This window comes from Chrysemys picta, chromosome 1 (genome assembly GCF_011386835.1).
Source record: "Chrysemys picta bellii isolate R12L10 chromosome 1, ASM1138683v2, whole genome shotgun sequence".
Classification (NCBI taxonomy): Eukaryota; Metazoa; Chordata; order Testudines; family Emydidae; genus Chrysemys; species Chrysemys picta.
This window is the reverse complement of record NC_088791.1, coordinates 49,805,498-49,820,233: the sequence shown is the minus strand read 5'-3', so window position 1 is coordinate 49,820,233 and position 14,736 is coordinate 49,805,498. Positions and strand designations below refer to the sequence as shown.

Below are 14,736 nucleotides of genomic sequence, written 5' to 3'. Positions count from 1 at the left end.
TTTTACTTGCTGATACCAAGATGCATACTTTTTCATTAGGATTAACAGCGTATTCTTATATCAATTATTTGTAAAATAAAATATTTATATTTAGATATTTACATTTAGGAATGAAATGTGGCGTTTGTTATTTCAATATGTAGTTTGTGTACAATAAACTAACATATTTGCAAAATGATTGGTTGTTAGTGCCTGTTAAATTTGTATACATCATTCTTTAAAATAATACTGAATTGTTTTTCAACATTGCTTTTCTTAAACCAGGGTATAAACCTTCCAGACAAATGTTTGGGTTTTACATAGTTCTTTGTACAGATGGCGTTAATCTGTGTAGCTTTATTGATCTGTCCCACTGTATCTTGCTACCGAATATAAAAAATTGGCCAATTACTACAGTAAAATGACAGGTACAATACTAAGCCATGCATAGCACTATGCCCTGGATCACCACAGGATAGTTTACATGCTTCATGCCTACTTAACAAAGATTTTGCATTATATAATCAAATAATCAATGTGATTATCAAAATTAGTAGGCTTTCAGTTTTAGTAAAGATACGTTTTTGCACTTAAATGTCTACATTATGACTCTGAGATGAAAAAAATAGTTGATTTAAAATTGAAGTTATCCACACAAAGAAATTGCTGTTTTTGGCCCGCACCAAACACTTGATTCCTGCTGATGACAAGAAGGACATGCTTGTAAATTTTTATAACCACTGCTGAACCTCAGTCCTATTCAAGATGTAAACCTATGTTCACTCAGTGGATTCAAGTTAGCTGCATTGTCTGTATATGAAAATAGATACTGTATACAAAAATATCAGGTAGGATTGGAACCACATTTGCCTTTGATTAGTCTATTATTTATTTCTTGTAATAAGTTAGATGAGTGTGGTCCAGGAGTGGGGACCTGGGGCCCCTGAAGGCACTGGCCAAAACTCAAAAGAACATTCAAGAGTGCTGAGGACTGTGAGGAAAGAATTGCATACGGGTGTTTCTTATTTTGCCTAGATCTATTTCTTGTGATTTATCTATGATTACAATGCGATTGGTTTAGAAACTCTTCTGCAAAATCTGTGTTATTTACTTCAACTGACACGTGTCCCTGAAGAAATAAATTATAAATAGGGCCCTAACAAGTTCACAGCCATGAAAAATGCGTCACGGACAGTGAAATCTGGTCTCCCCACTATGAAATGTGGTCTTTTTTGTGCTTTTACCCTATACTATACAGATTTCATGGGGGGAGGCCAGCATTTCTCAAATTGGGGGTCCTGACCCAGAAGGGAGTTGCAGGGGAGTCACAAGATTATTTTAGGGGGGTCGTGGTATTGACACCAATGCTTCTGCACTGCTTTCAGAGCTGGGTGGCCGGAGAGCGGCGGTTGCTCACCAAGGGTCCAGTTCTGAAGGTAGCAGCACAGAAGTAAGGGCAGCAATACCATACCAAGCCATCCTTACTTCTGTGCTGCTGCTGGTGGCGGCTCTACCTTCAGAGCTGGGCTCCCGGCCAGTAGCCACTGCTCTCTGGCCGCCCAGTTCTGAAGACAGCGCCGCTGTCAACAGTAGCGCAGAAGTAAGGTTAGCAGCACTGCAAACTCCCCACACACAGTGACCTTTTGACCCCCTTTTTGGGTCAGAACCCCTGTAGTTACAGCACTGTGAAATTTCAGATTTAAATATCTGAAATCATGAAATTTATTATTTTTAAAATCCTGTGACAATGAAATTGAACAAAATGGACCATAAATTTGGTAGGGCCCTAATTATAAAGTATCCATGAGAGTGGAGCTCTGGGAACAGTTGGGGTGTCAACACCAGGGGCCCAGGGCAGCGAGACCATGAGGTCCAATTCCCTAGAACAAGCACCAGACAGAGAGTCGAGAGCTTACAATCACACACATCCAGTGCATGGATCTAAATGTAGCTGCCCGGTGAGCATCCACAAGGAGTCCAGCCAGGTCTTTGACATATGGTGGAAGCCACTGGAGCAGCATGATAGCTTTTTAAAAAGCTTTTTAAAAGAGGTTTTGGTAAGGACCTAAACTCTCTACTCTTCAACTGAAAGCAAAGAGAGATGTGTTAGTCTGTTAGGGAAAAGATAGCCATCAAGCATGAATTATGAACAGCTTACAAAAAATCAGCTTTTGAGCTTCTGTGTACAGCAAGATCTGCCCTTTGCAATTCAGAAGTCAGATCTGGTGTCCATGCAGTGCTCACATGAGCTGGGGCAGTATTGAACACCCAGTCCTAAAGAAGTCCAAAAGAGATCCCCATTTCTCCTACAGAGTCTACAGATGATCAAGAAGATGGTGTCACAGATGATTCCAGACTGTCTGGGAGATTCAGTGGTGAAACTATAATCTGTTGGAGCTCAAATGGTCTGCAGAAACTTTGAGAACCATGGACTAAGAGATTCAGAAGGGGAATCATAGAACCACAGGGTAAGAAGGGACCACAATGGTCATCTAATATAACCCCCTGCCAAGATGCAAATCTACAAAGTGAAAGAAACAAAGAGCCACTGAGATATTTACATAGATATATCTTACATAGATATCTTAAACTAGTAATATGCTTATCAGCTAACTGAAATAACTTCTGAAATGTTCATTAAGGCTTCCGTTCATCGTGGTACTTGAACATCAGCATAACTCTAAGGACCCCAATCAGACCTCACACTGAAACTAGTGGGTTAAATTTGTGAATGTACATTAAGTACCTTGATGAATCAGGCCTTAAAATGGGAATATGATTTACATGAGCTGCCAGAAGCTGTGTACTTAGTCAGTAATATTTTTGTTTGCCTTGTCAAACATTGTATTTCTTAGGGCCAAACTTTCATCTAGCTTAAGGCTTGCTGCTCTTTAGTGAAGTTAAACCTGCTTGCATTAGGCCTATCTCTGTGCCTTATTGTCTAAGCTTCATCTGGACACCGAATATGGACCACAGTCACATTAATTTTTATGCATTAAAAATGTTTTAAGTATAATGAGGATTTATTCCCTGTGGCAGAGGAACTGAGGGTTAGATCCTCTAAAGGAATTGATCATGGCAACACTGAGGAATGCAGCACCTAACTTTTAGAGGCCCTGCTGCCCAGGGGAAGTTGGAGCCCTGTGTTAGTCACTCAGGCTCCCTACCCAATGCATGGGGAGACTTATATGACTAAGAAGGGATTCACAGAAGCCAGCAAGCTTAGTGAGGAACTGCCTACACTAGCAGTTGGAAAAACGGAGGAGAGGCGTGTGGCTAAGATTCACCATTTAAAAGCAATTGGGCACCTAACTCTTGGTTGGAAGGAAGAGCCTTTCTCCAGTTGGGATTCACAGCCATGAAGCCTCTCCTGCACATGCTTACTAGATTGGCCAAGATAGGTGGGGGAATGCCTAGTTTGAAAATCCTACTGGAGCTCAGATGTCAACTAGGGTGCAAAACATCAGGATTTAGGTAGCTTTGTGCATGCTGCGCAGTGGAAACTTTGGCACCCAGCTGACTTTAGCAGCAGAAATTTAGGTACCTAGGGATTTTAGGAACCTACAGGATTAGGCGGCAGTTGAGTGGGGGTTTTGAGGATCTCAGTGTTGCCTAAATTTTGAACATTTTAGGCACCTACAATCGTAGTTAGGCACTTAAGCATCGTTGTGGATCTAGGCTGAGATACTATTATATCTAAGTAGTTAAGATGGCTACAAGAGTGAATGAGGATTGGGATTCAAATTTCCCACAAGATGATGATTGGCAAGTGTGGGTGAAGAAGTTATGAGAACTGGCACAATGGAAACTGGACAGTGTAAGGATAAGAGAGTCACCTTTAGGGAGGAGGAACACTTTTTTTCTGGGATTAGTTTAAAAATGAATATCAGGTTCACAGATTTTAATGAACAGTGTTATATGGCTGGCGCAGTTTGCTGGGGTGGTTGTTTGCAGATTGCCTGACGCATAGAGCTGTCACTGACTGCCAATATATGAGCCAGGAAATAACAATTAAATCATTAAAACTATTATTGAATCTATACAAATTGCTGTTTCTTTTGATACCCACTTGTGTTGGCAATGTTTTATACTCCTTGTAAAATAATGGAATAAATATTAAGAAGAAAAAATCTTAATAGCTAGACAAAAATAACCATGGTAATCGGGACTGGTTTGTAAAGAATAGGGCCAAAATGTTAAAAAATGTCTAAGTCCTGTTTTCAAAAGTACCTTGAGCACATATATTTTGTCAGATCAACTTGATTGCTTTTTTGATAGAATTACAGATCCAGTGATGGCGGGGTTGGGGGGGAGATTTAAAAGAAGTATCTCCCAAAAATATTTTAAATCATATGAATATGATTATATAGATTGAAATCTGGCTAAAGGATTGTAAACGTAGGGTCATGCTTAAATGGCAAAATAGCAAGTTGCGTAGTAGTGTATTACAGAGACTTCTCTTAGGTGTGGTCTTATTAAATATTTTCATTCATGACCTAGAATAGGGACTAAATGACATGTTAATGAAATTTTAAGATGATACTAAATTGGGAGGAGTTGAGCACTATGAATGTTAAAGCAGAAGTGTAACAAGAAAAGCATTCAGTATGAGAATGCACAAATATATATTTTGTGTAGGGGTGGGAAGGTGAGGATGCTCTGTGTCACCACTTAATTTAATCTGTCTGATATGGTCCATCCAAGTTTTTATAGTGTGTCCATCACCATAGCATTTGAGTACCTAAATAGATTACAACAGAGAGAATAAAAACATGAGTAGAAAATGAGATTCTTCTTGCTTACAGGCAACTAAATGCATTTGGGAGTAAATAATCCAAAACACAGAAACATGGCCAAAAAAGACATTGGGGTGATAGCAAGTTAGCCATGAGCCTGCAATGACACAGACACAGTGGCATAGTGGATAGAGCACTGGACTGGGACTTGGGAGATCTAGTTCTATTTCCAGCTCTGCCACTGTCCTACTAGGTGATGTTGGGCAAGTCACTTCCCCTCTTGGTTCCTTAGTTTCCCCATCTGTAAAAATGATGGATAATGACCTTTTTGGTAAAGTGCTTTGAGATCTGCTGGTGAAACATGCTAGATAAGAGCTAGATATCAATAATTGTAGTAGTAACAATAATAATAACAGAGGTATCAAGTCACAGGACTAGTAGATAATGGTCCCTATTTATATTACTGGTATAAATTGATGTAAAACATTGCATTCAATTCTAGGCCCCACTTCCCAAAAATGTTCATGACCCATGGAAGGTAATATGCAAGTTTATTAAGGGGTGGGGAGGGGGTTGATATGTGGAGAAAGATTAAAAGAGATAAGTATGTATATAGTTAGATTATCTTTTGCATGTTTAAGAACCCTGTTACCATGGTAGAGGTTGGACAAACGCTCCAATACCTTGGTGATGGGTGCAGTATAAGAATCCAAATATGTTGAATAGAATAGAATAATGGTATCTGAGAGACTATGGTACAAATAAAAGGAGAACAATCTACAAATATTTGAATATATAGACTTCAAAGATGGAGAGGAATTACTTAGCCTAGGGAAAGGGGATGTAATTAGAAACAATCAGTTCAAATTAAGAAAGGGAAAATATAGGCTGCATATTAGTAACATTTTGCTGACAGTGAAAAATTTCAATGTGGCACAGACTCCCAAAGGATGTAGTGGAAGCTCCATAGCTTGGCACTTCAAAACTTGGGTGGAGTCACCACTTCTAAATGTACAATAAGGGACTATCTTGCATTGGACTAAATTAACTTTTCGGTCTTTCTCATTGCTATATTCCATAATTCTCTTTTATGCTTGCTGTCTGTCAAGTCTTTGGCTGTAATAGAAGTCCTTTGTGACATTAGTGCATTGTGTTCTCATAGCTTGTCCCATAACTGAACACAGGGCCAGGAGTACATAAGGCTTGGGAAAAAATGAGAGTTAGGACAGGAGGAAGAATATTACTGTCAAGCACAGATTTAAGGCCACACTTTTAATTGTATAAAGCTGTTTTGTTTATGAAAGATTTTTCCTTGTTTTTTTTAATTCAAAACAGTGCACTGTCTGAATAGCTTTTCCTAAATCATATGTGAACTGTAAATCTCCAGTTTTATCTTTATAAAAAATAGAAGCAAGATAAGTCAGTTTTTAAAAGGAAAATTTTCTTAATGTTTGTCCCTGAAGCTTCAAACAGATCTGTGCTCCCGTACTCCTATTCCTGCCTGGAATACGATTGACTTCAGTGAGATTCTGATTCTAGTGAAACTTAGGGTACGTCTACACTGGACACTACTTACGGTGACATGTAGAGTAAATACACTGCATGCTATCTAACATGAGTATAAATAAGGTAGATGGTAAGGCACTGCTTAGGCGAGTAAAGACAAGCCTGAACCTTAAAATTACGTACCCTATAGGGCTCTTTACTCTCCCAAGCAGTGCCTTTCCTGTTTACACTGACTTCGGCAGTGGGGAAAGACTCCGGAAGGTAGAGGCAGCAGGGAAAGACTCTGGCAGCTCCCTGTTGCCGGAACCTTTCCCTGCTGTCTCCCTCCTGCCAGAACCTTTCACTGCCACATGTAGCTACACACCACAGTGTGCATGCAGCCTGTCTTTCACTGCAGCGTGCAGCTACATATACCCTACACGCTGTCATCAGTAGTGTGCTGTGTAGACAGACTTTTAATACCAAGACAAGGGTTTGAGTGTGCAGTTCTGGCTCTAGGATTGGGCCCTTTGTATGGGCCCAATCCTAGAGCCAGAACTGCACACTCAAACCCTTATCAGAATGTAATAGTCTGTATACTCTGTACTGCTAAATCAACATGAACCTTAATGCAGCAGCGTAACATACTTTGTAACAGTTAAAGTTAAAAGGTTAATCTTTCAAATGTCTATCTTCTTTACTCATCTGTGTTGGCAATACTCAGATTCTGTAAAATAAAATATTGCCATCCCCTCCCCCCCCCCATGATTTTAATCTTTTCCAAGTAGCTAACAGGGATTTATTTTAATTTAATTTTAATTGTCATTTCAATGAAGCTAAATTTACCAAACCAGATTTAGAGCTGGGGTAAATGTGTAACACTCCTTTGACTTCAGTGGAGGACACCTGCTTATGCTAGGCCAAAATTTGGCCCAAATGTCTTAACTTTAACAACAATAACAATGACAATTTCAGCTACTCTTGTGCCAAACCCTGTCAAAACATTTTTGTTTCTGCACATCATCATTATCCATTGATGTCTGCACAGCCTTGGGAAAAGGGTCTCTTAGTTAATTACAGATGTCAAGCCTGCAGAGGGAGCTCAAATCATTGTTTTTGTGGGCCTCACTAAAATAGTGATTTTATTTTTGTTGGCAGTGGAGTGGCTGGCTTTGGTTATTTAGAGGAAAACATGTATTCAGATGTCTTAGATGTTTTCCTTTAAAAATTAGCTGTTTATGAAGGATTTTACATTTGGAAACTAGCTGACTCCAAGGTGAATGTGACAGCAAAAGGCTTTGAGAGGTGACTGGGAAGATGTTTCTGGGAAAGGGAGGTTTTCTGGCCTTTGGGAGGTGTGAAACATGTAGGGTGCAATAACCTCCAATCCTCTTAGACTTCCCCTTCCTCCTTTCTTATGGAATCTGATTACCAATCTATGGATTTGAAGCTAACACGGTGCCAGCAGGTTGAATCAAAAGCTATGACATGGAGCTCTTGGCGAGGGTACGAGGCTGTTAAGTCAGGGGAAGGAGACTCAGCACCTTTTGTGAAGGGCTATTCCATATCTCAGTGGAGGGGAGTTGATAGAGACTCATTTTGTGTTTGAGAAGATGACAGAGCTTTTGGCTGAATAAGATTATCAGAACCAGAATCCAGTTTATTCTGGTGGTTGTAGCACATTGCACGGTAGCTTTAATAAGGGGAACGTTGTGGAAGTATCTTTGGGCAAAACTTTCTGTACTCTCTGTCAGTGTTAGGAAAAAGTCACAAGATACCTGCAAGTGGAGGAGTAATTCCGATAACCAGAGGTAGATCAAGATGATAGTGAAGATCTCCACCAGAGGCAATGCTGCTCAAGCCCTTCCTGCAGCTGCTGGGTTGTGAGAATGTACTGGGATTTTTATCAGGCTGCTATCCTTGGATTCGGGGGGTTGGAGGGAGGGGGGGTTGTTGTTGTTGGGTTTTTTTTATAGAGTCCAAGGCCAGAAGGGACCATTGTGATCATCTAGTGTGACCTTCTGTATAACACAGGCCAGAGATGTTCTTCAAAATAATTCCTATAGCATATCTTTTAGAAAAGCATCCAATCTTGATTTTAAATTGTCAGTGATGGAGACTCTACCATGACTCGTGTTAAGTTGTTCCAATGGTTAATTACTCTCATCATTAAAAATTTACACCTTATTTCTAGTCTGAATTTGTCTAGCTTCAACTTCCAGCCATTGGATTGTGCCATACCTTTGTCTGCTAGATTGAAGAGCCCATTATCAAATATTTGTTCCCCACATAGGTACTTCTAGACTGTAATCAAATCATCCCGCCGCCTTCTCTTTTTTAAGCTAAAGAGATTGAGCTCCTTGGCTCTATCCTATAAGGCATGTTTTCTAATCCTTTAATCATTCTTGTGGTTCTTCGCTGAACCCCAGTTTATCAGCATCCTTCTTGTATTGTGGGTAACAGAACTGGACACATTATTCAAGCAGCGGTTGCAACAGTGGCAACTGCAGAGGTAGAATAAACTCTTTACTTCTACTCAAGATTCCCTTGTTTGTTCCAAGGATCGCATTAGCCTTCTTGGCCACAGCATCATATTGGGAACTCATGTTAAGCTGATTATCCACCACAACTCTAAAATCTTTTTTAGAGTCATTGCTTCCCAGGATAGAATTCCCTATTGTGTACGTATATCGTACATTCTTTATTCCATATGTATATTTACATTTTGCCATATTAAAATGCATATTGTTTGCTTGCACCCAGCTTACCAAGCAATCCATATCTGCTCTGTATCAGTGACCTGTCCTCTGTGTTATTTACAACTCCCGCAATTGTTATATCATCTGTAATTTTTGTGTCATCATTTATCAGTGGTGATTTTATGCTTTCTCCCAGCTCATATATAGTGATATTTAAATATTGTAGGGCCAAGAACCAATGCCTGCAGGACCTACTAGAAACACACTCGTTCAATGATTATTCCCCATTTACAATTATATTTTGAGACCTATCATTTAGACAGCTTTTTATCCATTTAATGTGTGTCATGTTAATTTTACATCTTTTTTATGTTTTAATCAAAATGTCATGTGGTACCAAGTCAAATGCCTTACAGAAGTCTAAGTATATTATATCAATGCTGTTAACTTTATCAACCAAACTTCTAATCTCATCAAAAGAAGATATCAAATTAGTTTGACAGGATCTCTTTCCTGTAAACCCATGTTGATTGGCATTAATTACACTACCCTCCTTTACTTCTTTATTTAATCAAATCCCGTATCAGTCTCTACATTATCTTGCCTGGGCTTGATGTTAGACTGATGGGTCTATAATCACCTTTGTCATCCTGTTTCCCTTTTTAAATACTGGCACAACATTAGCTTTCTTCACATCTTCTGGAACTTCCCCACCCTTCCAAGACTCATTGAAAATCAATATTAATGGGCCAGCGAGCTCCACAGCCAGCTCCTTTAAAACTCTTGGATGCAAGTGTTCCAGACCTTCTGGTTTAAAAATGTCTAATCTTTAACATCCTCGTGAGACACTAGTGAGATGGAAAGAGTGTTATCAAATGATATGACTACATCATCTGTTTTTCCCATATACAGAACAGAAATATTTATTGAACACTTCTGCCTTTTCTGCATGATTATTGATAATTCTGTCATTATAATTGATAATTTGTAATGGACCAATACCTTTGTTAGGATTCTCTTTGTTCATAATATACTTAAAAACTCCCTCTTATTGTCACTAATTCTGGCCATAGATTTCTCTATGTCTCCCTTATCAATTTTCTATAATTCCTAGCTTCTAAATTCATTACTGTCAACTTCCTCTTTTTTTCCCTTGTGTTTTTATATACATATAATTATTTTTAACTGCTGCCGTCACTTCCCCGAGTCAATTTTTTTAACCAATATGGCCTTCTTCGATTGTGGCTTTTGGGGCATTTAGTAAAGTGTTCTTAAACAATTCCCAGTTGTCATTTACGTGTTTCTGATTGAATTCTTTCTCTCAGCTGATTTGGCTTGTAATTGTTTTCTGCAACTTCATGAAATTTACCCGTTTAAAATACCAAGGATAGGTAGGTAGATCGATCAATCTCACTGGTCTGGACTGTATTCCGCTTCCACAATATAAATGTGATCAAGTCATTATCCCTTGTACCTAATTTACCATTTATTGTTAGTTCCATGATCAGTGAGATGGAATTCTGTCTGTGCCTTTTCTATCCCCTAGAGCCTTTTGGCCTCTGCTAGGGAGAGGTGTGGTGGTGGAGGGGAGAGGAGGAGTGTAAATCTCTACTATTTAATTTCTCCCACAAAACTTCACAGCAGTTGTGAAGGGTAAAGAGTGTGTCTATTGTTTGACACCCTTTCAAGAGCCTTTTGACTATTATGGAATGGCGTAGATGTCTCCATTATTCTACCTCTCCCCCAAGCTCTGTTCTGGGAGGTTAACTCCCCAGGATTGACTATGGTTGCTGTCTGAGATGCTGGAGCAGCCTGAAATTGAGGTGATATTTGATAGTTCATCTGATATGTACAGGGTTCTGAATAGCAGTGGTGAAACAAATCAGTCTTGTTTGTTTCACTCTTTTGCTGCTTGGCAAAGCATTGAACAGCACTGGAGTCATTGGAGCTTTCTGTCCATAGACTCAGGAAGACAGCACTGTATCAGTCCACACTGGTTCACATTTGAAAGGTTATGTTTGCAGCTATAATGTTAGCCATGTTTTCAGGGAAAGGTTCCCACTCACTTTTGGGGTACCAGCTCATCTCCACTCACTCCTGGTGAGAGGTAGAGTGGATTTTTCAAGGCTTGTCCTCACTATTGGGTCTGTAGGATGGTTGGCTGCCACCCTGTACCTGAAAGGTGACTGTTTTGTATTGCAAGACATTGAATCATTTTGATAATCAAGGGAATTTTCAGTGGAATTAACAGATTTTTTTGAAATGTGTAACGAAGGCCGCTAAAGTTTTTTTTTTTTTCATATTAAAAAAAGTTGCTTTGTTTTTCCTTTTGAAATATCAGGCATGTCAACTCTAGTCTCCCTTGGTTTTACTGGAAGACCTCTTGCATGTTTCAGATGTGTATTATGAATATCGCACTTTGGTTGAAGAGGAAACTATTGATACTTTGTCAAAGACATCTTTTCAATCAAGTGCTCGTTAGATATTGGAGATAAATAGTTGCTAACAAACACCAAGAAAAAGCAACGAGTTTTGAACAGTCTAGCTAAAACTCCTCTCCCATTTGTTGGGATGATGTCATCATTTCACTGGTTCTGCAGTCACCATAGACCAGTGGTCCCCACATTTTTTGCTCATGTCCCCACCTCTTACCTGGTCCGTGCCCCCCAGAAACTGTGGTTGGGAACTGGGCCGGGGCCAGATTCGTAGTGGGGAGCTGGGGCCGGGAGCAGGGCCAGAGCTGCAGTCAGGAACTGGGGCTGGAAGTGGAGCTGTGGTTGGGGCCAGGAGCAGAATGATGGCTGTGAGCAGGGCCTGTACTGCAGCTTGGACCATGACTCGGAGCGGAACATGACCAGGAGTGGGGCCATGGTTGGGGCTAGGGCCAGGAGCAGAGCTGGTGGCAGAGAGGGACTGGGTGGTGCTCCCTCTCTGTTCCCATGGGGGCTGGCCCGAATGTTCCTCCACACCACCCCCTTTGTGAGCATGCTCCACAGTGTGAGGACCATTGCCATAGACTGCAGAATCTTCCTCATAGACAAGGCCTGATTTGCTAATGTAAAAGAATCACAAGCAAAACACCCACATTACTTTGTTTTATTGCCAGAAACCTTTCAAGCTTTTATATACAGCATTAGTAGTCTTGGAACAATAAGATTTTTTAATCACTAAATGTTGGTAAACTTCGATTTCACTAAACCTTCACAAATCAATGAAAACATATTTCCATGGACAATAATTTGTATAAATAATAAATGTACAGATAGGCAAAATAAGAAAAATGCTGTTTGAAAACTTACTAGAATTTGATGTAAAGATCTATACTTTGTATATCTTGACACGTGATGTTGACATGTTTTAACGGTTATAAAACTTTAACTTTTTGAATCTGAACCTCTACTGTCATTAAATAATTCTTGTCTGACTCCACCCCCATAATTTCCTACAACTGTCAAATTTTAAATCGATAAAAGTCGGGGGGTGAGGAATGCTTAAAACCCATAATTTTGTGCTACTTTGAAATTTTAAATAGAAAAAAATGCTTAAGAATAAACATTGATATTATCCATCAAAATTATTAAAAAAGTAAAAATCAAATTCTGCCAAGCCTAATCATTAAGAAGCAATAAACTGGAGAAGCTTCCCCCCACCTTTTTCTTTTCTTTTTTTTCTTTTGCTGGTCACTTCAACACATGATTCTTAAAGAAATAAATGTTCTCACTTTACAGTCTTTATTCCAGCACCCTTAAGTCTATGACAGTTCAACAGTGTTATTAACAACTTGATTGCTGAATGCTTCTGGGTCCTACTGTGCATTGCAGTGTGTTGGTAATCTCATGGTGGTACATGAAGTATGACCTCCCAGATGCGTGAGTTCATACAAGTAGCAGGTTTTATAATATACAGTTACAGATCAGGCAAGCAATTAACTGATTTTGGTGGGTTATCTATTTTTTTTTACAAATATATGATGAATATTTCACAATAAATATAAAATTCATAATGGGTAGTAGAAATTATAATTTTCCACAGAGCTGTTGATAATTCAAAGCACCCTACACTTAATGAAGCATTTGAGTGAGGAAGAGTCTAAGTGTTTGGAAATTCAAGGTTGGGGCAACATTAACCATAATCATTGAAAGCCACAGTCTTTCCTATTTATTCATTCACACAAATGAGTGGAGTTTTCAGTAAAACCCATTTGTCTAAAAGAAAGCTGTATTTGAGACCCATAGTTTATTTTCCAGATGCATTTATGGAACATACACCTGCTGTTATCTCCAGTGAGACCATCTCCAGGATGGAGAGAAGTTGGAGTTTTCCAATGACTATCTGACTGGCTTACTCTGCTAAACCCCGTGGGAATTAAAACCCCTTCTACAAGTGGGATCCATAGCTTTTGTGTTGTGTTCAGTATTCTCTGGTGACCATGTGCCTGACAACCCACACACGTATCTGTGGGAAAATTGAGATACCAATGTGTGTCTTAGAAAGGCATAAAAGAGTCTCCTTCCCCTTCCATATACAGGATTCTCATTTGCCTCAATGGGAACTGAATAGGGTGACCAGACAGCAAGTGTGAAAAATCGGGATGGGGGTGGGGGGTAAGAGGAGCCTATATAAGAAAAAGACCCCAAAATCGGGACTGTCCCTATAAAATCGGGACATCTGGTCACCCTAGAACTGAATAAACATATCAGGAAGAATAAACCTGGTTTTTCTTGTACTTTTCAACTTGACAAAGTAGATCCTTTATTGTAAGTGTAGAAATGTGGAGTCTACTACATTAATGTGAACAGATTTTAGTTTTTATCTTAATATACATGGGTGTCCATTATTAATATGAAGTTAAAATAAGGATTGTACAACATTTCTGAGGCCGAGCTATATCCCCTTCCAAATAGTTTAAATGTAGTGAGTATCACTTCTGTAACAGGAAATAATTGATCATATTTTTATTTTGAAATATAATTATATTTGATTTTTGAAACGTCTTGTGGGTTTTAACATAGTTACGTGTGTTCTGTGATTAAAATTTATCAAGTGCTTAAATATGATTTAAAACTGAAGAATTGTTCTCTAAATACATGGTCCCTGATCCTTCAAACTTTTACTTGCTCAAGTAGTCTCATTGCCTTCTCACATAAGTAATAGTTTTGCAGGGTTAAGGCTATGATTTATAGCTACTGATGTTAAATCCATAAGGAATTCCTTAAATATTGTAAGTGTATCTTGGAATTTATATTTCTTGATGATGATATGCCCTGGTCACATTTCTTCCTGTTAGCTCTTTCTGTAGTGTTCAGGACTGGTATTAAATCAGTACATTGGCTCATCTCAGCAAGGCTTGCTTATAGATCGTGCTGCGCTAGAGATAGCATCCAACTGTTGCAAGAGCTGACAGTTGTCCAGAGGATTACAACTGTGATCATATCGAGTTTGGGGGGGATCCTGACCTATTATGTGTTCTTTTGCATAATTGTTTCTGGAGGCAAAAGGGCAGGAAGGGTGCAGAATTAGAGCAACACATTTGACGTGAACTTGTCATTTGAAAAACAGTTTGCATTGCCTGTCATCTTTTGTTTGGTAGAAAACAGGCTGTGACATAATACCTGTCACTGCCAGCGGGTGTTTCTGTGCACCCTGGAGTGAAAAATCCCAAGCAGTGGCAGCTTTAGGTCTAGGCTACCTATGTGGCTTCATAGGTCTATGTTATTCCATGGGTTTGCTTGCACACACCTGGCTTACCTGCCACAAGTAGAAATGAAGGCATTGTATAGGTTTAAAATGTAGGGCCAGCCATGATCCAAATGAGGAGGATCAGGGAATATTTTTTG

At 39.3% G+C, this 14,736-nt stretch overlaps 1 protein-coding gene across 27 annotated transcripts in view; it reads left to right on the top strand.

Moving 5' to 3' along the window:
* Positions 1-14,736, top strand: part of FOXP2 (forkhead box P2) — a 584,095-nt gene that overhangs the window by 310,446 nt on the left and 258,913 nt on the right. The window contains exon 1 of one of the 27 annotated variants that reach the window (XR_010590220.1): positions 2,292-2,447. The exons of 25 other annotated variants lie outside the window; for them this stretch is intronic. The gene's annotated coding sequence lies outside the window, so the exon portion shown is untranslated. Of the gene's footprint in view, positions 1-2,291; positions 2,448-14,736 lie in introns of those variants that run through there. One more of the 27 variants, XM_065556310.1, reaches the window with a different exon arrangement.